We start from the raw sequence: 24,522 nt of genomic DNA, 5'->3' as shown, positions 1-24,522 counted from the left end.
CTTGGTGCTTTAGTTCTGAAATGGAAGGTAATTACGTTTTAAGACAAAAAGCCTAACATTAGGTATTAAGTATGATTCTGTCTTAAGAGATGGCAAACTGTCGGAGCTGTTTGCATCGTGGCTCCCTACTCAAGCAATAGGAATTTTCTGCATGTAATTGAATTTACAGGAATGCATCTTTTTAATGTATTGAGCAAGCCTTTTAGGAAAATTATGGAATTAATTATTAACAAACAATTCATATAGAAAACATTGGTCAAATCAGACTGTATCACATTCATAAATGCGGGTTGTTAAGATGGCTTTTTTTTAAGGGATGACAAAATCCCCACTGTGGTGTTATTCAGCAACTGGATAAGTAAACCAATTCCTTTCAAAACAATCTGGCTACTGATGCACTTCTATCCTTTTCTCTACCAAGCAAATGAATCTCTTTATCCTTTTGGAAAATGAATGAAGTTGATCTCTACTGAGGAATGATCTGTGTGTGCAGGGGGTGTATGTCCCTGGGTACATTATGGGTTAAATGTGGAGCCTCACCCCCAAAACTGTGTGAGTTAAAGCCACAATTTGATGTATCTCTGCCTCTCTTCTGAACAACAGTTGCACTTGGGAAGCTGATTTATTACTACTCCTGGTCTGGTGTGAGATTGGTTTATGCTTTCTGTGAGAGTACCAACTGTGCAATTCTGCTATTACTTTGACTTAAGTTTTTCCTGAGGTGCTTAGCTCATTCTCTGCAAGAAGGTACAAGCCTCAGGAGCTAACATGTGTCCTCAGTGCAAACTGCTGGGCTTTTTTTCTTGTTTAGAGATTCGTTTTGCTGGAACTGTGTGCAGACGAGTCCTGTCATTTTCAGTGGGGCTCATTTCAGGGAACTGCTTCCACTGGGGAAGGCTGCCAGCTTGGAGCCAGGCTGTTCAGGTCTGGAAGTGGAAGGGAGCAGTAGATGGTTGATAAAGGTGGCAGTTTCTGTCTGCTGGGTGTCTGAGGAATTAATTAAGAACACTCCCTGCTTCACAGAGTCTTGGAGATGAAGCCAGAGTCATTGAAGCTTTGTGCAGGATGTGTAGGATCTGACTCGTTCAGCTCCTATGAAACATCCGAGGGGAAAAATAAGAAGAAAACAGTAGAAAAAAACCAGAAATAAGTTTAGAAAATATGTGCTGACTAAATCAGGAGTTAAAAAACATTTGCATTTTCACTAGTGCTTTCAGAATATGGCCTGCGACCCACTTACTCAGCTATACATAACTCCATTTTTTTTGTCTGTACATTGGCAAAAGGAAAGATCACAGGACAGATGAGCCTCCTGATTTTTATTCTGGTGCTCCAGGAGCCTGTTTCCAGGATGGTTTTGCTCAGCTTTCATGGTGCTGGAAAGTGGAAGGCTCCCTGCAACTGGAATTGATCAACCAAATTCTGGCAGACTCTTGCTGAGCAGAATGTGCTTGAGCGGGGGATTAGATGGGTAGGTAGCTAAATGTTACTGACTCCACCTTGCAATAACTAAAATGAATAGGAAGTGGGAGCTGTTAAATGATGCTTTAATGAAAGTATTTCTTGGAAATTATGATCATTAATTAAATTTGAGCAGGCTTGTGAAAACAGATGAAAGAAATTTTTCTCATGTGTTCTTAGTGAAGAAAAACTGGAAACTTAAGTGTTCTGGGAATATATTTTTTATCATCAGATATTTGTGTCTCACTTTAGGAGAATTTTTTAAGATATTTACAAACGCAGTGTTTTAAGATGAAAAAAGCAAGTATTTTTTTCTCACTCAGTACTGATAACATTACAGCCCTCAAACAAATTTTGATATTGTTTGCTTAAAGATGCTCTTGAGAAAATGAGGCAGCCATGTTGTGTTTTGACCAAGAAGTAAAGGATTGTGCAGAGGCAGCAGCAACATGGGCAGCTTCTGTAAGGCAGTGGCTGGATGTTACTGTGTGAAGCCACCCCTGGGCTCACCAGGATTTCCCTGCATGGTGCAGTGCTCAGCTCTTGGCTTTGCTCTTTTACTTGTAATCTATCACATACTGATATGTGATACTGTACTGATTTTTTTAGTGTACATAAAGGACTTCTATTTTAGGTTACAACCATCATTTAAAGGTCCTTGCTCTGCAAGCAGATGCTGGCTGCAATGAAGCTAAACAAGACCATATTTCACCTTTAGTGAGTTTAGTGGTTTGCTATCCTGATGCCTTAGAGCAGTATTGATGTGGTAAGAATTATGAAATGAGGAAGATTTTGGTGTCTTTTTAAGAAAATTATTTTTGTGGGAAAGGGTCTGTGGGGCAAGGTGGGGAACAGAGCAGGAGTGAGGAGAAGGTGCTGTTTCCTGCCCCATCACTGAAGTACTTTTTTGATTCTCAGCTGTCAGCTCCCAGCATCATGCAGGAAATTGTAAGTAGCCTCTAAAAAGAGGCATCAGCATCTTGTTGCAGGACTAGGAGGAAAACTTGCTCAATCATGATGGCTTGGTGCATCAGTTCAGCCATTGGCAATCCTGTAGCTGTTACACCATAGTGGTGTCCAAAACGAAACAGAGAAACCTGAAAAAAGGCTGAGTAGCAGACCAGAGGCTGTTTATCTAAGCTCCATAAATAAGATACAGCCTGCTGGAAACCTAGGGAAAGCCAGTATGAACACATACTCCTTAGAGGGTTTTTCTGTTTTTTTAAAAGAATGAAGAGGACAAAAATTGGAATAAAGTTGAGGATGGGGATGGTTATCAGGCCAGATAACTGACCTTTTCGGAGAGACATCCAAGCACTCGGTTGTCAGGGGCACTTTTTCATAGGGATGAATTCTTGCTGAATAATTGTGGAGCATTAAAACATCAACAGCAGTAGCAGGATAATAAGTATGATTTAACTTTTCTTATGTCCTCTCTTTCTCCTGTGCTCTCTCCCCAACATATTTTGGTATTCCCAGAGAAATTAGTACTTTTGTATGAGATTTTACATCTTTTACAAAAGAAATACTCAATATACTTTTTATGTATAGATATAATTTAAGATTTTAATGGAGTCATATGAAGCTATGAATCTTTCTTCACTGTTATGAAGGCATTTACATGAGCACATTTTCAAAATACACCTGGGTGGGGAGGAGGCACATACTCAAAGATATGACAGATTCAAGTGTTGATATCTGCCTGTATCACCATCACTGCAAAGTATAATCCTCAGTCTAGCATTCTGTTCTCTCCACCTTGTGCCATACTCTGTTCAGATTTTAGCTTAATTTTTGTTTTTAATTATTTGAAACTCCACTACCCTTCATGAGATTTGGGATATGCTTGCTGAATGTAGCTCAAGGAATCTGTACCATGTAGCAAAATTAAACAATAAAGGGACAGAGTCAGATCTCATGAGCAGCTTTTGCTAATAATGCACTAGGACAAATATGATCTTTAAAATTTGGATGACCATGAGCCAGCAATGTGCCCTTGTGGCCAAGAAGGCCAATGGCATCCTGGGGTGCATTAGAGGGGGGTGGTTAGTAGGTCGAGAGAGGTTTTCCTCCCCCTCTGCTCTGCCCTGCTGAGGCCACATCTGGAATATTGTGTCCAGGTCTGGGTCCCTTAGTTCAAGAGGGACAGGGAGCTGCTTGAAAGAGTCCAGCAGAGAGCCTCCCAGATGATTAAGGGAGGGAAAAATCTCCCTTACAAGGAAAGTCTGAAGGAGCTAGGGCTCTTCAGCTTGGGGAAGAGCAAAATGAGGGGTGACCTCATTAATGTTTATAAGTATGTGAGGGGTGAGTACCTGGAGGACAGAATAAAGCTTTTCTCAGGGGTGACTGATAATAGGACAAGGGACAATGGTTATAAAATGGACCATAGGTGGTTCCACATAAATAAAAGGAAGAATTTTTTCACTGTGAGGGTGACAGAGCACTGGCACAGGCTGCCCAGGGAGGTTGTGGAGTCTCCTTCCCTGGGGACATTCAAAGCCCACCTGGATGCATTCCTGTGTTACCTCCTGTAGGTGACCCTGCTCTGGCAGGGGGGTTTGGACTTGATGATCTTTTGAAGTCCCTTCAAACCCCTAACCTTCTATGATTCTATGAAAATATGATTAAAATTCTGAATCCACTGTATTACTGGAACTGGCTTGTATTACATGATATCTCTGCATCTGTCTTGATTTTCCTTTTCCTTGAGATCTGGCTCATGACCTCGTATTTAGGCTGGATTCAGCGTGGATGCGAACAGCAGCTTCCCTGTGGAAGTGTGTTAATGGTCACAAACTGGAACTTGAGAGGTTCAGTGGTAACAAGGAAGAACTTCTTTAATGAAAGAGTAACAGAGCCCTGGAACAAGCTTCACAGAGATGTGGTCTCAGTCACTGGAGACATTCAAAACTTGTCTGGATGCCATCCTGTGCAACCTACTCTGTGTGAACTCTTTCTTCCAGGGTGGTTGGTCTAGGTGACCTCCAGCAGTCCCTTCTGATCCTTGACATTCTTTGAATCACAGTCCATGAAAGTGCTTTGCAGGAGTGAAGGAGGAATTTGTACTGTGCCTCCTGTGAATGTGGGTTCCCAGATCCCCGAGTTTTTCACTGAGTGTTCATGTGAAAGTCTCATGGGATTCCCTGCATACTGATGGTTACTGGTGAAGGTGCTTTGGTTCTGGGTCACCTTTCATGACCCTCTCATGGATGGTATTGAGGATCCATTGCTTTAGCTCCCTGCAATATCTGGAGCTGGAGCAGGGTTTCAGGGGTTGATCCTTCTGGTTGCCTGGAAGATGTAGAGGTTGTGGAGTTTATTTTGTTCATTGAAGACCTCAGAAGAGGATATGTTGTTGTGATAAAGCCTCAGGACAAGCTACACCTTGTCACTGCTGTTTGATACTTGCAAAGGGCTTAAAGTTGTTCTTAGTCAATAATTATTCTTGATTCTGCAAACCACAAAGCAGAAAATGAAGCAATGATACTTTTGTTCATCTGCAAAATCTTCTGGTATCTCTTGTGTTGGGAACATACAAACAAAATTGCTGCATGAATTACATCCCTTTTATTAAGTTAAACTTCTTTCTTAAAACAATTTCATTAACTTGCGGTAGTTCTCATCTGTTGGCTCTTGTGTTCTGTATGCATACCCCAAAATGGAAAAAAAGATAAATTGCTGATTCTGAACTACTTGGTTTCTAAAATATTTTTTAAATCAGCATGTACTACAATACTGAAGTTAATATTTGAAAATGGATATTAATGTGCCTTACGGAAATGCTACCTGTATTTTGTTCTTATAAAATAACATGTTGGTGATTCCAGTTAATGTAGCACTTAAATTACTTTAAGTAAAGCTGTGGTAAGTCCTTCCTTTTCTACAATTAAGAATGTGTATGATTAAGCCAACATATCTGTTTCTAACCCTGAAGAAAAAAGAAGGAAGGATCCTGATGGATTGATTTGCCAATTATCCACGCTTCTGTGAACCTTTTCACTGCAGTCACCAGCACACTGAGGATTTGATATATATTTATCAGATTGGCCATTTGAACTAATTGGCCATGGCTATAGCAATTGAATTTTGTGAGTATAATATTCACAACTGTTATTTCTAATCATATGTAGTATGAGATGACAGTCTGCTGCTCTACCTGGAATAAGATAGGGATTTGCCAGTTACCAAAGTGGTTGCTTTATGGTCCTGGCATAAGGAGGCCTTGGACCTCACTCGTGCTCTCTTACCTCCTGAAGGTCTGCTGGGATGAGGTGGATGCTCAGCGGATCAACACAAATACATCTTTGTTACAGTGCCTATATCCTGTACTTTGTTTTGTGTTTGCTCTCGAATTTATTATAAATACAGAAAACTTCTTTTTTCCTTAAGCTTTTGTTGTTTTACTTATAATTTTTTGGGTTGCAGTTCTAGGGGAGCTTTTGATGAAAGATGTATTTCTAAGAGTAGAGGAACAAGATTTCTGGTATGTTAAAGAGCACAAAGGTTATTGTATTACTTGATTGCAAATGGTTTTCTTAATTTTTTAGGGCAATAGTGAGGAATATTCTTCAGTAGCTACATTAAACTCCACACAAAACTGCACTGTTTTATTGATTATTCTTTAGGGAGGTTTTTGTTTCTAGAATACCAATGTAAGTTGGATAGCATTGAAACAGGAGCTTTGGAGCCATCTTAGGCTTCTACTGCTTAACATTTTTGTTTATTTCAGAATCAACAATATTTTGGCACTGAGGGGAGAAAAACCCTCAGTATTTTTTTCATTAAAGGCTTAAGCTATCAGTTGTGGGATTGCTAATGGAATGAAGTACACACCAACATATGTGTTTCTCTCTTCCTTTTGAATTATGTGGGGTTTGTTATAATTTATTTAGGTCATATAGTTATGAATAACTCTGAGTGGCTGTAGAATTAAGGAGTGCTTTGACACTGTTCCACTCAGGCCTTTGAATGAGGATCAGCTGATTACTGAGTGATTGAAAGCTTCAGCTGCCTCCTGAGCTCTGTCGCTTCTTTGAACAAGGGAGATACATGTTACCATGTTACTCCACTTAATTTTTGCTCATTGCCTGTCTCCATGGATCTTAGGAACAGGATTCCAGCATCAGGTTCCTACCTGCATGTGGCAGTGTGGTGGAGCACAGGGAGGGCAGTACTTGCTCTGTTGGTCTTGCCCTGGTGCCTTCCTGAGGCTAATGACTGGACCTAGTAGGTAAACTGACATACACTTTTCTGTTTGGGTACACACTTTATCCATGGAGATAACATATTTCAGTTTAATACCATGTATCTAGAAAAATATTAAGTATGCAAGAAACTAGGCAAGAACTCGTGCATTATAAAGTGCAAACACATATTCAAGGGCAAAGACCTTCCCACTTGAGCTTCAGATTTCCGTTTCAACACTGATAGAATGTTTTTGTGCTAACTGCATAGCACCATGTTCTGTATACTTAAATAAGAGGAGAGCACTGGGACTTTGCTTTGTGATCACTGTCCATCAATATGTAAGCCTTTCAGTTTTGAATATGCTCTCTTGTGAAGGTGGCAAGTGTACAATTTAAGCATAACTATCCACTTCAGTGTGGTGTGGAATATATGTGTAAATTGGCAGCAACCTTTCTTCTCAGCTTCTAGAATTTCTTGTTCAATGTCTGCTGTGATCCGAGTTATTATTTTAATATTTTGATTAAGAGGAAAATGCAGCCACTACTCAGAGAAAACCATGGAAATTGCACACTAACGCGTTTTGAAACTTAAGCAAGTTACAAGGATTTATTTTAGGAAAGGGGAAACAAAATATCACTGTTAAAGGGTAAACACGATTAGAGTTGTTAAGAAAAGAAAAGAAAACGAGGGAGCAATTAAGATTTTATCACCGTCCCAGATCCTGGTCTCTGGCTGGGGTGGGGTGGGGGGGTTGATGTTCTCCGTTTTTCCTTTCCTCCGCTGCTGTTGTCCTGTAGCCGAAGTGTCGAGAGAGAGGGGGGGGGGAAGAAGACCCGCCGTTTCTCCTTTTTCTCTTGGAGTTTTATGCAGTAGAAGGGGTTCTGTCTTTTCATAAATCACTGGCACACAGACTTGCTAAAGATAACACAGATTTTGCCATCCCAAGAACTTCTTTTTTATTTATTACTAATTTTCAGTCCTTGTTTCCTTGCTAAATTTATTATCTTTGTCTGGTCCGTGTACCAGGAGGCGACCTGATAAGCAGTCTTATCTTTAGGTGCCTGTCAAGCATGATATAAAACAGAAGCTAGTTAAGTTTGGGGAAGAAATCTGTTAATTGGGATTGTTTGGTATATTTTAAAAAGAGCAGAAAAAATACTGATTCGAGAGACATATTTTGTATTTTCAAAGTGTTTACATCAATGTCTTAACTGATTTGACACCTCTTCAATAGTCACAGTCTGAGCAGAGCACTAATGGTCACTTTGCCCTGGCTTGACTCTGGTCAAGAAACGAGAGTCAATAATGCTGAAGCAATGCATACACCAGTATGAAAAGAAGGGAGGAAAAAAAAAGGCGCCTGTTCATCAGTGTTACAAACCATCCCATAGGCATTTTCATCTTAGTAAGCAGACTCTGTATGAAGTTAATTGTAATGATACTTCATTTGTAATGATATTTTATTTGTTATTCTGCTCTGTGCTACTAGTTAACCAATCTAGTAACCAATATGTGAAAATTCTCTCCCTCTAAAGCACAAATTTTAAAGCAGTTATATCAAGCTCATTTAATGTGTTCCATATATATTTTGAGCAGCACATGGAGTTGGTTTTTAGTGTGGTCTTTTTGTTCTCTTCACCTCACCACAGTCCTTTGATGCTTTAAGCAACAGTGCAGTAGCCTAGAATGGAACTTTAACCATCTTTTCTGCCTCTACTCACAATCCTGAAGATGTGGGAAACCCCAGGTAATCCAGAAGTAATGATCTGAAATAGCAGTGAAAGCAATAGCTTTCACACAAAGAATTTATTTAGGAAGTTAGAAATTCTTTCTGGGTGTGAGGTCTTTTTCTGTTCTATTGTAGAAAGCATGTATATTCACATACCTCAGTTCTCTCTGTATAGGTATTATGCAGATTGTTGCATTTCACAAGTGAAAGTATCAAACTGTTCAAACTTGTTTATTTTGCATCTTGATTTGTTCTGCCATTACTCTGAGCCACTTCTCATCTTCCCTTGCGTGTTCAAAATGTTCTTGGATTATAGACTTCAGCTTCAGGAACTTTGCTGCATATCTCAGGTATGAGCTTCTTAGAGAATGAGTTAATTGGCTGATGAGCAGGGTAATCTTTTAGATGCACTTTGATGATGCTGACATCCTCTTGCAGTAAGGAATCATAGTTAGTTTTAAATTAAGCAGCTGTTTTCTCAACATCTCCCTTGTTTATATTCTTGGAATGTGTTGCTGGCAGTATTGTATGAAGCCTGCCAGAGCTACTCTCAGCAGTTGTAATTGCTACTAGTGATGAAAATTGATTTGGGCAATCAGAAACCATTATCTGCATTCTGACTGATAATGCTGCAGTTGCCAGCATTTTAAAATTCTTCTGACAGCTGTTTTCAGAATCGTCCAGGGTCATGTAGTCACCAGGGTTCCAGCTGCTTTATGCTGAATGTTACGTGACCATTAGAAGAAAAGAGCCCCCAAAGATTTTCTCAATATATTTTTTGCAGATAGTTTCCGAAGACCTAGTGTTTTATCAGAGTCCTCCTTTGCCAGATAAACTAGATCAGGAATAGTGCACTATCCCGTTTTCCCACAGCATGCAGTGTTTGTAATAGGTTTTCTGTTCTTTACACTATCAGCTGCATTGATAACCAGTTTGTTATTAGGAAATGCCAAACAAGTAACTAGTGGGTATGGTTATTTTACAGAGTAGATGGGTAGTGTGGTAATCCCTGTAATTCCCCCAAATGGAGCTCTGCCTCTGATTTGGAGGAATCCTGTAGGATCTGGTCTTCCTCAAGGTTACTTTTCCTTAAGGCAATTAAAAATTTTTATTTTTTATTTTTTCTCCATCTTGTGGTTCCTTGTCCTCTTGGTGTTTTTTATTGTTATTTCCCCCACCCCCCAGTCTCCTTTTTTGAGGTTTTCTAGGTTTGTAGGTTCTCTTGTTTTTGCTGTTTCCTCAACTCTTATCTGTTTCTGCTGGAGTAGCTATATTCAAGCTGCTGCTGCTTCTATGTGGTTATTTTCTCCCTTGTAAACTAAGAACAGAAGCAGTGGGGAAAACTGCCTGGCACAGTGTAGGCTTAACTCAGTGAAAGGAGCAGGCTCAGTTTCCTCTCCTCCTCTTCCTGACCTCCGATCCCCAGCCTGTGCAGATGCCATTAAAATTGGAACAATGTGGATGTGAAGTTGGACATGGAGAGTATGGAACAGCAAGGTGTTATTTTCAAAGTCTATGCTTAAGTGTAAGAGCTGCTTATCAAAGGCCATGAAGGGCTGGTTTGCAAATGTTTTATTTCCCAAAAATTTGCAATAGGGCTTCTTAACTGGGTTCCTTAACTTCCTTGGTATTATTTCCATCCTTGTTATCATCAGGAAAGGCAGTTTGCTGTATTGTCACATCAGAGAACTGTTACTTGTGTGTGTGTATGAGTAATGTGCACTTTGGATGACTGCGCACATGCCAAGCTTTACACACAGGTCTTGCAAAAGGGTGTTGTGGTATTGCTACCCATCCTTTTTCATGATTCCTGAAATTCCCAAAGATCTGGAAATAGCTGTGCTTTGTGGTAATCCCTTAGATGCCCAGATGTTAGTGATGATTTGTTCCACAGATAATCACTGCCTGTCTTGCCATTTGCACAGTATTTGCTTGTAGTTTCATTTCTTTTAGGTTGGTTGGTACTTGATTTTTTACTTGGTTTTGAATTCCCAATTTTTAAAATTTTTAGTGAGGAAGAGATTAGTATCTTCCCACATGACATTTTTCTAAATAACTACTACAGTGTTGAAAAATATCTATAATAATCTGAGAGATTTTTGTTCTCGCATTGGTTTACATTTATAGCAATAGGTGGGAAGGGGACCTTGTAGTTACAGGGTTTTGTACTTGTTCTGGGCTTCTCTTGTGCAGAACTTTCCAGTCTTTGCCTGTGTGGTGGTAGATATGAAATACATTCTACTGACCCTTTAGACAAATGAGAGGTCACAAATGCCCTTCTGTGTGTGACATGGGAGAAAAAATGGTCTGATATCTCAAAAAATAAGTAGAATTACCTTGTAAGTAGCTATGCAAAGTGAACAGTTACTGCTGATAGAAAGGCAGGTTAAGCATTTGTCAGTAAGTAGAAAAATCTTGAGGAAAAGCTGAAAGAGCACTTCTAATCCTCTTTCTTACTTGATTTTTTAATGTGTAGATATATGGATAGCTACATAGCAGTTTTATGAAGTACTCCTTTAATATATAATCTTTAGGTTACAATTTATGTGGTGCAGTATTTCAGTAGCTTATTATATCAAAGCCTACTGAGTCAAGTAAGGGTGAATTAATTTAAAAAATCAGTCAGCAGCATGTAATAGGATTAGACTTAGTTTATACAAGAATGTCTCTCCTCTGTTCATTCATGTTGGACAATCTGCCAGAGCTTTGAAATTTTCAGCAAGAGAAACTGTGGGTGGACAAGAGAAGGTGATTGATTAATTACAGTCACAGTCAACTTAAGTTTACATGATGAGTTGAGTTGAAAGCTCATAAAGATCCTTAGGCTTCATTTTAAATGGCAATCTCAAACAGTCTTTTTTTTTTTTTTTTTTTATATAATTCATGTGCTGGTAAAAATGTCAGAAGTTATTAGCATTTTTTTATTTCCTTTCACCTAATATTCTAGCAGGTCACATATCCACAGCATTAGTGCTTAGGGTGTAATTAATCACCATTCAAGTTACTGACTAACCTGGCAGATGCATAGAATTTTTGAAATTCAAGTGTTTTGTGTGGCAAAATGCTATGAAGTGGAGGAACTAAAACTATGGTTTGAGACTGGTTCTCTTGACTGTGAGTAGATCAAGTAGAGATGTATATTAGAGTTGACTTGTCATACTTATTGGTGACATCTGGAGAGCATCTCTGTTAATTTCTGCCTTTTGAGAGTGATACTTTAAAAGCAGAAGGACACCTTTCTTTCTAAACAAGAGAATGAGTAATTGGAGGTTGATTTTCCCCAGGAGCTGGAGCAGGAAGAAGAAGGAATGCCTGACCTCCCTCTTTAATGGTATTTTTAAAATTTTCTTGTGCAGATTTCTGTGATAGGAAAGCTATTGCAGGAAAGGATTTTACTGTAAAATAAGATATATTTTGGGCCTTGGTTTGGAGTGATGAAACTGTGCTCACCAGAACTTCTGGACTTGATGGTACCTCAGCAACACGTATCAGTAGATTGTGCCATTTCATGTACGCTTCGTCTCTTCTTTATGTTTGAAATTTTCTTTTTTATCTCTACAAGAAACCTGCTATTTTATTTCTTTTTCTCCCTTCATCATACCTGCATGGAGTCACTTTGTTTCATGGAACTCTCTTTTAATTTTCTCTCATTGGTTGATTATTCAGTTTGTTTAACCTCTTCTGACTTCTCAGTTTTAAAATATAAATAACTTGTTTTATATTCTTCAAAATGTTGCTTCCATATCTTAATTGTGAAGGAAAGAGAGCTGCTTATCAGAACCAGGATGTGATCTGAATTTATACTGCATTTCAGAGTTGTGATTCTTAAAGTTAAGCTGTTACAGCATTTTCTTAAGGAATGTCATCTTGATGTTCAGTTGTGTTCAGCAAAGGAATTATTAGAAAAGAAATACAGGACAAACCAAAACACATGTCTGGAACACAGCGTTTCAGGACAGCCTCTCTGAATAGTGACTGGGGTAGGTATAGAGTTTAGTTTAAAAATAGGACACGTTAGGGGAGGTGTCAGTGCACCATAACTACCCAAATGCAGCCTCTATTTTAGGAAACCCTCGTCTGCTACTCACTAAAAGGTGTAATTGGGAAGCACCCTTCTGGATGTCTTCTTTGGCATAATTTGTCTCTAAAATTTTGGTGTGTTTGCTGTCACAGGGCCATTGTCTTGACTTAGGATGCTATAGGAAGATGTATGGTTAGCAGAATGAGGAAAGTCAGTATCTTGCTTTTCTGCCTCTGGGGCTGTATCCAGAATACTGTGTCCTGTTATGGGGTCTTCAGTACAGAAAGGGAAGTGCTGATGCAAAATAGATTACCCAGAGAAGTTGAACCTCCTTACACGGGAGGTATTTGAGAGTTAGATGGACAAAGCCTCAGCTGACCTGATCTTTTGTTGGTGATAGTACCACTTTGGGAAATTGGCCTAGGGATCTCTAAATATCTTTCCACCTACCTTGCCATCTTTTCCCTAGACAGCATTCTCAGTTTTGGTTCCTTCCTCCAATCACGCTACTTCTACAGTTAGACCTTGGAGTTTTCAATCAGTAAGAAGTGAGCAGATAGCAAGCAGTAGCTGAAGCTGGCACTCAAAAAATTACTGCCACCTGCTTGTTCCTCCAGAACCCATGTCTGGCCACTATGCTGCTACATATGATATTTTCTTTCTTTAAATAATCACATTTTTCCCAGTGAAATTATACAAAGCTTACATAAAGGCCCCAGTTCACAGATGTAAATTTAAAAACCCAGCTAAAATTAGAAGAGGTAAAAAATAGAGGCTGAGAAGCTCTCTGAATGATCAGCAACAAATTTGTGCTGAATTCTGCCAGTTAGCTCTACTCTGTTTATTAGGTCAGACCATAGCTCAGACAAAGTTCATAGAAAAGAAAATGTGTCATGCTGAAAAAGCATGTATTTAAAATTTTATTGAAGTCTTGACATATCATTAAAATGGGGTTAAATGGCCAGGATTTTTGTATTTGATCCTTGGCAGAAGGAAGATCCACTTTTTGAGCCTTTAGAGAGGAAGACATTATTTGTGGACTTTTAAGATAATTTACATAGGATTTTACCAGATTTGAAGATAATTTGCTTACAAACTTATCAGAAATGTGCAAATGTATGATGCACAGAATAGCTGGTGAACGGACTTTTGATGCCATAGTGTTGCATCACAAAAAGGGGCTTTTTATCAAGTGTATTTGTAGGGGGAAATCCATCCACTTGTATCTGTTGCTGATGAATGATGAGTTCATCCATGCCATGGCAGAAAGGACAGGTTCCTGTGTTTTTCTCTTTCACAGAGCTGCCATGACACTGATCAGGAGTAAGTTTGGGATGATACTTGGCTGGATGCTGGCTTCTCTCTGCAAATGGGGTTGTTCATAAAAAGGCTGGATAGCCATTGCTCTTCTGTGAGTGGTTTGCTATAACTGCCTGGGGAGTAAAGCACTTTATGGGCAGTCAGGGCAGAGTTGTGCATTCACACACTACTTTACCTTGTAGTGTTTTTAAATGTCTCTATTCTCAGAATTGGTAATGCCACTGAGCCTGAAAACATTCAGAATACACCTAAATGTAGACAGAGACCAAGAGATTTGTGTAGATAATATTAGTGACTTCTGATCCACCAGCTAAAAACCAGTTCCTTTAATTAGTTCTGCTTAAAAAGGAGTTGACAACCAACCTTCTTCATTACAAATCCATGACAGTAGTTTTCCAGGTGCTAAAGAAAATCTTCTGCATTGTTTTTTTCTGATGGGTATTTGAAAGACAATTCCCTGTGTAATTCATTAGGCATGTATTTGGTTGAAATAGTTTTCAGATTTTTACAGACTCATATTTTTACAGATCACTAATTGCATTTGACTGTCAGATGCTGAGTGAATTAAACTCCTAGAAGGCTTCTTGGTACGAATATAAAAAAGTATTTAAAAGATTAATGCAGCCTGCATATATGAAAGTGTTTTGTTATGTTGGGTTTTTTTTTTTTCTATGTCACTGAGAGCATTCAGAGTAGCATCACAATATTTGAAATTCCTGGAGGTCTTTAACTTCTCATGTTACAAATTTTAGGCATAGAATCATGAATTTGTTTAGGTTAGAAAGGACCTTTAAGATCATTGAGTCAAACTTTTAACCTAGCACTGGCAGGTCACCCACTAAATAAATCATGTCCCTAAGCATCACGTCGACTGATCTTTTAAATGAAAGAAATCCAGGGATGGTGACTCCACAGCTTCCCTGGGCAATCTGTTCCAATACTTGATAACATGCTCAGTAAAGAAATTTTTTCTAATATCCAATCAAAACTTCACCTGTCTCAGCTTGAGGCCATTTCTTCTTTTCCTAGCACTTGTTACTAGAAAGGAGAGCACCACCTATCTCACAACATCCCCTTTCAGGTAATTGCTGAGAGTGATAAAGTCTCCCTTAAGCCTCCTCTTCTCCAGCCCCAGTTCCCTCAGTTGCTTATTGTAAGACTTGTTCTCCAGACCCTTCATGATCTTGGTTTCCCTTCTTTGGACCTGTTTCAGGACCTCAGTGTCTTTGCAGTGAGGGACCCAGAACTGAACAGTACTTGAGGTGCAGCCTCACCAGTGCCAAGTGCAGGGGCATCATCACTCCCCTGTTCCTTCTGACTGCACTGTTCCTGATAGAAGCCAGGATGCTGTTGGCCTTCTTGGCCACCTGGGCACACTGCTGGCTCAAATATATAGTAACAGTAAGTAATAAAAGATGACCAATTCTCTTAAACATGGTATTTTCATGGTGTGAGAGCAATGCTGCTGTAGTCTTCTGGTTTCCCCTGCACTGTGTGTCTTCTGGCTGCAGCCTGCCCAGCAGGGTCTGGGGAGGGAGGGCATGCTCTTTCCTTAACAGATAGCAGCAGCCAGGTTTTCCCTGATTGCTGAAGTCTGGACACATGCTGAAGAAGGAGTGTGTTCTGTAATTACATGTGCTCTTGAACAAAGATGGTTTGGCCACAGTAAAAGTTCTATGTTGTACATAGAATTGTCCTGAAGTTTTACAATTTTTTAATGTTTACCAGCTAGACCTCAAAAAAACTTGTGGTCTTTTCAATATAAAAGGTATTTGATACTATATCCAATACACCCAAGGGAACTGAAACACAAGAAACTGAAATACACACAAGAAACTGAAATTTTCAAGCTTGGCTTTGATTTGTTTGATCTTAGGTTTTTGTGGTGATTTTCAGTAGGACTTAATACCTTTTCCTTCTGGAATACTGATCTTCAAAATGATCATTGGTAGTAGAGATGCCTGGCATCTTTTGTTTTTATAGAGCACATCATTAGAAAGGCACCTTTAGCTCAAGCATTTTTAAGATATTTGAATCATAATCTCTGTACTAGAGTGGAATAGTGTTATAAACAGTTTTTAAGAAAAATTAATTACTTGCCCTCTCAAATAAAATCATACACCTTTTTTTTTAGTAATTTTAACTTGTTTCCTGACTCTTAATTATTGGCAGCTTGAAACATTAAATAGATCTGTAGCTGCTTGAGTTTTCATCAGTAACCCTCACCATTCAGTGGAAATATTTTCAGTTTGGTTTTGCATGTCATTGCTTTTTGACAGCTGTATAATGCAGAAGATGTTAGCATAGAAGTCTCTTTGCCCATCAGCCATTACAGCTGCAATTTTTCTCTTGTTATAGTACATGCATTTTAAGTATGATATTCTTAAGCAAAGATGCTGAGTTGCCTCAGCAATAAGAAAATTGTGACAAAGGCTGGTAATAAATTACTATCTGTAAGGCAATACCAGCAACCACCTAACTTACTGAAGGAGCTGGAGATGTCCTCTCTAATTCTAGTTGTATTTTACGAAGTAGCCTTACAGCAACTTTCCCAGTGTAAGGAGCTGCTAAATGAAGTGAGTCTGCCTTGATTCTGATTGATGGCATTTCTAGAACACTCATTGCTGGTGAATGTAAGCCTCATTTAAAACACTGGTATGTAAGTCTTGGTGGAGTGAATTTTCAAATTGTCATTTAGCTCTGAATTATGAAATGCTTTCCTGAGTTTGCTACCTAGATAGGTTAATAAATTGTTATAAAACATTTTAGCCTATCTAAATGTCACGGTTTAACACTGACCCGGCAATTAAACCGAATAACAGACGCTCTCTTTAATCTCTCTCTCCCCTCGATGAAGAAAGGAGAGAGAATAAGGGAGAGAGACTTATGAGTTGGAAACTAAACTACACAACTTTAATGAAACAGTAGTGATAAATAGGTAAAATTACTGAATATATACAAATATACAGGAAAATGGAAACCACATTCCTCCCCCCTTTCCCCCAATAACTCTCACGTCACCACCGAGGCTGTAGGGCAGCCCTGGGAAAGTCCAGGCTGGACTCCTGGAGTCGGCAGCAGTCGGGAACCGGAGGCAGGAACACACAGATAGGGGCTGGCACGGATCAGGACCACAGGCAGACAAACGGACAGGATCCTTCTAGGATGCCGGGTGAAGGAAGGGAAGCAGGAAAAGATCTGGAAAAATCTGGCTCGGCCCTCGTGATGCCTCAAATTTATACTGAGTGTGACGTATATGGGATGGAATACTCTGTTTGGTCAGTTCTGGCATCTATCTTGTCCGTTCCTCCCTAAAGGAGGGTTCAGGTGGGACCTCTTTATCCTCCTGGACAGTAAAATATTTTCCTCAGAGCTGAGGAAAACAGTGTCCTTGGCCCTGCATACCAGTCTCTAGCAGTAACTATAAACATCAAGTGTTATCAGTCCTAGAAGCACATACACTGTCTGAGAAACTTGCTGTTAATTTCAGCAAATGCAACTACTTACAAGGGACTTAGCTAAAAGCAAAAGTACAGAAACAGAAAACCACCTTTATCCTGGCCCAAACCAGGACACTAAATTTTTCATACCTTGCAACTGTAGTAGTGAGTGCCTTGGGCACTTTTAATGTGCTTTTCCTTACAGCAGTCTGTGATCAGGATTTACTTCTGTTTCACATGTAGAAGCAAAGAGCAGAGGGGATGTACTGTGTGAGTTCCTTAGGCTTTGTTCCTTGCTTTTGGCTGGAGCAGAAAATTGAACCGGTTTTCCCAAATGTCAGGCTAGTTGCTTACTTACTGGGCACTCCTTCCTTTCTGCTATCTGAAAAGGCTTTTATGGAGACAGATGTAACGATGGAATTTAAAATATTATAGTACATACATGGTATGATGATACAAGCATTTCTTCTACCTGATCAGTAACTGTAAGCTAGGCCGAGTTGCCAATACTTTCTGCATCAGTTGCTGATAATATTCTAGAGGCATTTGCAAAGGTGTTGTCATGGTTTAACGCTGGCCTGGCAATTAAACCGAGTAACAGATGCTCTCTATTAATCTCTCTCTCCTCCTTGATAAAGAAAGGAGAGAGAATAAGGGAGAGAGACTTACGGGTTGGAAACTAAACTACACAGCTTTAATGAAACAGTAATGATAAATAGGAAAAATTACTACATATATACAAATATATAGGAAAATGGAAACCACATTCCTCCCCTCTCTCCCCCAATAACTCTCACGTCACTTCCGAGGCTGCAGGGCAGCCCTAAAGTCCAGGCTGGACTCCTGGAGTCGGCAGCAGTCAGGAACTGGAGGCAGGAACACACAGATATGGGCTGGCATGGATCAGGACCACAGGCAGACGAATGAACGGAATCCTTCCAGGATGCCGGGTGAAGGAAGGGAAGCAGGAAAGGCAGGAAGGGCAGGCAGTCAGAAGCTGGAAGCAGGAAATCATGGCTTGGCCCTCGTGATCCCTCAAATTTATACTGAGTATGACGTATATGGGATGGAATACTCTGTTTGGTCAATTCTGGCATCTATCTTGTCTGTTCCTCCCCAAAGGAGGCTGCAGGTGGGACCTCTTTATTCCTTCTGGAGGGTAAAAGTTTTCCTCAGAGCTGAGCAGTGTCCTTGGCTCTGCATACCAGTCTCCAGCAGTAACTATAAACATCAAGTGTTATCAGTCCTAGAAGCACACACTGTCTGAGAAACTTGATGATAATTTCAGCAAGTGCAACTACTTACAAGAGATGGCTAAAAGCAAAAGTACAAGACAGAAAATTACCTTTATCCTGGCCCAAACCAGGACAGGTGTCTTCCAGGCCATGTTGTTAACATATCAGAATTTTCAGCAGCTTTGTCAGTTATTGGGCTACATTCAGGCTGATTTCAAATGTGTGTAGATTACAATTAGAAATGCAGATACAGATTATGTTGGCTTCTTGAAAACAGAAAGATGTTTCTGTAAATGTATTAAATCCTTTCCAGGTGTAAGATTGTAAAGCCTTCTTAACTTTTCATGAATTGATTGCCAACATTTTTATGGCATTTTTCCTCAAGTTGTGAGAATAAAGTTTATACATGACAGTGTCAGTCCAGCTAAACAGAAAAAAAAATGGTACTCAGCCTCCATGACAGTCTCATCTTGAAGGGTTAAATTGCAAAGGTGTAGAAAGTGCTGCTGCAAGGCTTGAAGCACATGGGCTTGAGGCTGTGGCTATGGAGGGGCAGCTTCCGTGGAAATATGAAGGAGGGGATAGAGGATGTTGGGCTGTAACTTCTCCTTAACTGGCCTGAAGCATTCTGGGCTCTTAATTTGGAAGATGGATCTTTAAGGTTCTTCAGAGAAGAGATACCATTTGAAATGTAATTCCTCATGGCTTGTGAAGCATCCTCATTAGTCATCTTTTCTAGGAATGCTTTTTACAAGGCAGATTACATAGGAATATTTTTCATAATGATCAGGCAATATTTATTGGTTTGGGGAAAAGCCGTGTACTTTGTTTCTGCTTTTTGCCCATTGCATATGGATTTTGAAAGTTTATTTATCTATCCTGACTTGAGCTTTGAAAGTTATTGAAAATGAAAAATTCTGTCCTAACATTCCACTGAAGCTAATGTGCTGACTTTATGGAGGCTCTTTAAATGCATTTTTAAAAAGAAAACCTCAATATAGTTTTCTGTTATTGCTACATCCAGTGATAGACTTTAATTTTACAGAAATCAATAGTAAGTATTAGTTTGGATAGTAGGAGACTGCTACGTTTTTTCCCATCTAAAGTCTTCTGGTATTATATTTTTATAAAAATTTTAGAACAGCTTAATACTAATAATACAGCTGTCACAGAACTAGGGTGTTGCTTTATTAGGTGGAAATGGTCTTAAGTAATTAAAATACCAGTCACATCTGTTTCCATGGGCAGATGGTTAGAGAGGCTGTCAAAAGCTGTCAGTAAACTGCATTTAAAGGAATCATGATGAGATACATGGGTTTGACTTCTATGATCAGGTCAAGTTTGGGCAAAAATTAAAAGAAAGTTGTTTGTGTATTTTTTATGTTAATATATTTAAAAAAACTAATTGTACATTTCAGTGTTAATTTTTTTGTGACTTCTTTCTGCTTTTTCTGGAAGGTAAAGTTAGAATATATTGCTGAGGATGGTTTAAAGCCTGTTAGATACGTCATGGGTTCATTTTGGTCTTGGGATCATTAGGGTTAAGGTTTTCTTTTTGTTTTGTTCTTTAATTCTGTACAGCATCCTCTGAAAATACCTCTCTACAGATTCCTGGCTCTCATAGGAACTATGAAAAATAGTCTTTCTGAGGTATTTTATTAACTATGGGTTTTGATGCTCACATTGGATCTGAGGTTTTGGGAAGTGTTTTAGTGTGGGGCAGCAAGGATATCATGGAGTGGTTGCCTGCAGTTATAAGATGCTGGACCAAGGGACCAAGATAAGTGCCTACCATTCCTTCATTACTTTAATGTTTGGTGCTATCTTAAGAGTTTATTTTGAAGCAATAGAAATTTTATTTCTAAATCAGAAATGATAAAGATGTCAAAAGGCTGTGTCATGCAGTATTTTTCTCTAGTTTTATTTCCAGAACTTGCTACTGTCTTAGGGGAAATTTCTAGTGTCTGAACTTACCTAAGGGCAGTTGTGGTGGGAAGAGACTCAGTGAAAGAGATAACACAGAAGAGGGCAGTTAAAAAGCAAGCTTAAGCATGTCAATGTGTAAAATCTTGTAGCATTGCCTAAGGTGAAATACCTTGCAAATATTCATTGATGTAGTGACACTTCTGGTATGGCACTGCTTGTAAATACTGTTGCTCTGGATGTGATACTCACTGTATCTATGTGATACGGGTGGTATCAGCATTTAAATAAAAATTATAACCAGTTCCCTCATATTTTCTGTACTCTGAATCTCATTTTGTCACAGTTCTAGACAGTAGGTGGGTGACAAATGCTCTCTATTATTCCCAACTACCCTCCCAGAGGAAGATGAAGGCAATAAGGGAGAGAGACTTTAATGCTGGAAGAAAAAATGAGGGTAGGTTTAATGAAGTAGTAATAGTGAATTACAAATATATATAAAATATGTAAATATGAAACTCTCCCTCCTCAGCTGGTAATTACTGCCAACTGGAAAAGTCCCACACTGGACTGGGAAGCAGCTGGAGGTGGCCCAAGTCCAGGCTCTCAATGACAGTTCACAACAGTCTTTGAGCAACCAAGCTGGTCCTGCTTGGGAAGGTAGAAGACAACCTGGCTTGGGGAATAATGTTCTTCTCCAGCAAGGAAGTGAGGAGCAGCAGCAGGCAGAGCCCAGACAGAGAAGCCACTGGAGGGGTCTCTTGGGAGCCATTTTATACTGGGCATAATGGGATGGAGTACTGGTGTCCATTTGTGCCACCTGACCCATCCTCTCCTCCTGTAGGCTCAGCTGCTCCCCATTTTACCTTCCACATCAACCAGCAGCTGCTGGGGATCTCCCAGGAAGGGTTTTTCTATCCTGATCCTCTCAGGCCAGGACACAGTTCCTTACTCAGAATAGGTGTTCTTCACCTGTTACACGTATTATCAGATGAGAAAAAAGCTGAAGTGATTAACCAGTCCCTAGATTATTTTTTCATGCTGGTAGGTGATTTCTTCTTGATGTAGAAAACCTGAGTGCTCTGAAAACATTTGTTTCTTCAGTTGTTTTAACTTCTCCTGTTTGAATTCTACTCCAGTTGAATGCAAAATGATCAAGTCTATAGAATTACTTTGCAATAAAGAGCATAATTGTTAAGCAGGCAGTTTGCAAATATATTTAGTTGGAGGTGTTGTTGTTGCCTCCAGCCATCCAAATGTTGTCCTGAATATTTTTTCAATAAATTAAATGTATTTTTGCATATGTTCTTATGGCAGCTACATTAATCACAATTCTAGTAAGAGTTGCATGCTGGCAAGAGTTTTAATTTATTTTTCTTAAATGGGGAGTTCATTAAAACCCTATTCTGTAGCATATGTCGTTAAGGATTGCAACATTATAAATTAAATAATAATTAAATTTATTAATTATTTATTTATTAATTTATTTATTTATTATTTATTTATTAATAAATAAATTTATTAATTAAATAAATTAAATAAATTAAATAATTAAATAATGTAGCTATATCTTGAGTGAGACACAGTGGACTTCTAAAAGGAAAACCTGTACCTAACACCATCTGAGCAGTGAATTGTCAAGCCTCCATTGTGGCTGTAATTTGAGTTTGTAGTTTTATTCTCATCTCCCAGGAAGGAGACTGAAGTGAAGAAAGTGACTGTTTTTTCTTTAAATTTAGCAGATTTGCAAGTAGCCCATAATTTGTCAGATTGTACCATGGCTTTTAAGAATGTAGCTCATTGTTTATTCAAGCAAGTCCCTGTAAATACTGTTTGCATTAAGGTGGCACCTTATTTTATGGAACTGGCTATTTATTCAGGAATGCAAATGCAAAACTTGAACAGCGTGTTACAAGTCTGTGACAAATTTGTTTGATCCTAAATATGCCTGCTGGTATTAAGTGACTGTGAATAACTGCTTACTGTACTAAATAATATTTGTAATTCAGATTTTAAAAGCCTTTTTGAGTAATTAGCTAAGAACAATTGAGTCTGGTCTTGTTTTGAGCATCATCTAAGGTAGGACAGTATAAATAAAAATCTTTTTAAAAGATTACAGGCAAAGCATCACTGCTTTAATAGGCACAAAGCAAACAGGGTGTTCCTGCCCATGGCAGGGGGGGTTGGAACCAAATGATCTTTAAGGTCCTTTCCAACCCAAACCATTGTATGATTCTGTGCAGTTCTGGGCTTCACTGTGAGCTGTAACCTGGTCACTGGGATGCGTGATAGAATACAGGTGCTTTATCTTTACTAGGTTTTAGAAGTTGTTCAGACTGGAAATTTAATAGAAGCACAGAAAGTTTGTAAAAGTGAGAGAAATACTGAGCATTAGGTCTCTCTCAAAAATGTGTATGACCCACTGAAAAATGCATATGTATGCATATGTATTATTTCCTATGAATTGCTTTGGAAACACTTTTTTTTTTTTTTTTTTTTTTTTAAATCAAAATATCAGTAAGGTACAGGGAGTTGAAAATTTATGTCTCAGTTAAAGAAAAAGCAGGCATCCTCCCAGTGTTGGAAAAAATTGCAGAATCAACTTCTCTCAACTATATTTTTTACATATGTTGCATGATGACTCTGATTTTTTCCACTGAAATGCCAGTTTTTTACCCATATCTGGAATTACTCTATTTAGGTCATTCATTTAACTTTTCTACACCTCCTGAACAAACCAGAGATAGGACTTTTTCAGCTGAAACCTCTTCAGACATCTGTGGCATATGTAATGTGTTGGTTCTTGCCATTCTACCTATATTAGGAAGAAAATAAAATTCATAAATAACTTAACCTGCAAGGGAAGAACTTTGCAAAATCTCTATTCCAGTTTTGTCTTTATTCTTCCTCATCGTAATGAGCCACATTTTTTCCAATTCAGAGTTGTCAGTGGAGCAGCAGCAAGAACATTTTGGCACAGAAATTCTGATATGTGTTGCAGTCAGTAGCTCTACTTAGCATGCAGGAGGTTCATTGTTGCTCACTTCTCATTCTTTCCAAATGCTACAGAATATAATTTTGTGCATCTTCATTTCCAAATAAGCATTCCTTAACAAAATCTAAGTGACTTCAGTGTGCATTATGCAAGCCATATCAAAAGCAGTGAACAGAATGAAAAGGTGAGGAGGAATAGAAGAATAAAGATAATTCATTGTCCAAGATTATCTTCAGAAGAATTGTGGCTTGAAGCTCTAGATATTTCACATTTGCAAAATTAAAAGAATTGGTCTTGAAAATGGAGTACACTGAATGGCTGTGATGAAATGAATTTTACAACATTTTAGCAATGAAGAACAAACAGCAAAGATAGAACCTTAATAGTTTTCCAGTATTTGAATTTCTTGTGCAGCTGATTATTTGATGATAGTTCTCGTTTTATCTGTACACATCTTTAAAGCATTTTGCCTCCTCTTATTTATGCTTTTTATGTATGTATATGCAGCATGTCATCAGCATTGACACACAGTCTGGTTTTTTATAGGAATGATGTAGTCAAGAAATATTGTGAAAAGACTCATCTTTCAGGTTATTTTCTGCACAAAATCAGCAGCTCATAATAAGTGCTGTATATTTTGTTTGTTTACAGCTCTCTTTGCAAGATGCTTGTTTGTATAGCTTAGTGCAAACAAAAAGTGTTGCAAATTCTCTGTTACCAGTTTATGACCATGCTCAACCTCTGGCTACCTACCAGTCTGAAAAGCAAGAGGAAATGGAAAATCAGACTTTTCTGGCAGTACAGATTACTTCAGAGATTTTAAAAAGTCAGCTTAAAGCACAATTTGGCTGAATTGATAACGAAACAGTAGTGGGTGCTTCATTCTAGTCTGATTTTCAGGAAATGGAGCAGAGTTGCACAGTTAAATTAGAAAGTGCCTGGTAATTCAGAAGTTGTTAGTTTCTTCTCCTGGATACTAAGTAGGTTTCTCACCAGTAGGAAAACCATCTTTGTGGGCTTCCATTTTTACAACAGAGAATTAGTTGCAGCTTCTAATTAATGCTGGTTAGCTGGTGAATCTGTCTGCATTTGATTGCTATCAAAGAGGAAGTGATGTAGAACTTGTAAATAACAAAGTGCTGATTCCAAGGAAGTTTGGTTTGGACTGTTCTGAAGAGGTATTTATCCAGGGCAAAAGCTGAATGCTATAA

General features: G+C 38.8%; 1 protein-coding gene across 1 annotated transcript in view; it reads left to right on the top strand.

Moving 5' to 3' along the window:
• Window positions 1-24,522, top strand: part of LOC115600433 (probable ATP-dependent RNA helicase DDX10) — a 68,141-nt gene that overhangs the window by 18,348 nt on the left and 25,271 nt on the right. The gene's annotated exons all lie outside the window — the stretch shown is intronic.

The sequence above is a fragment of the Calypte anna genome, chromosome 1 (genome assembly GCF_003957555.1).
Source record: "Calypte anna isolate BGI_N300 chromosome 1, bCalAnn1_v1.p, whole genome shotgun sequence".
In the NCBI taxonomy this organism is placed as follows: Eukaryota; Metazoa; Chordata; class Aves; order Apodiformes; family Trochilidae; genus Calypte; species Calypte anna.
Note: the sequence above shows the minus strand (reverse complement) of the source record. Positions and strands in the feature narration are given on the sequence as shown.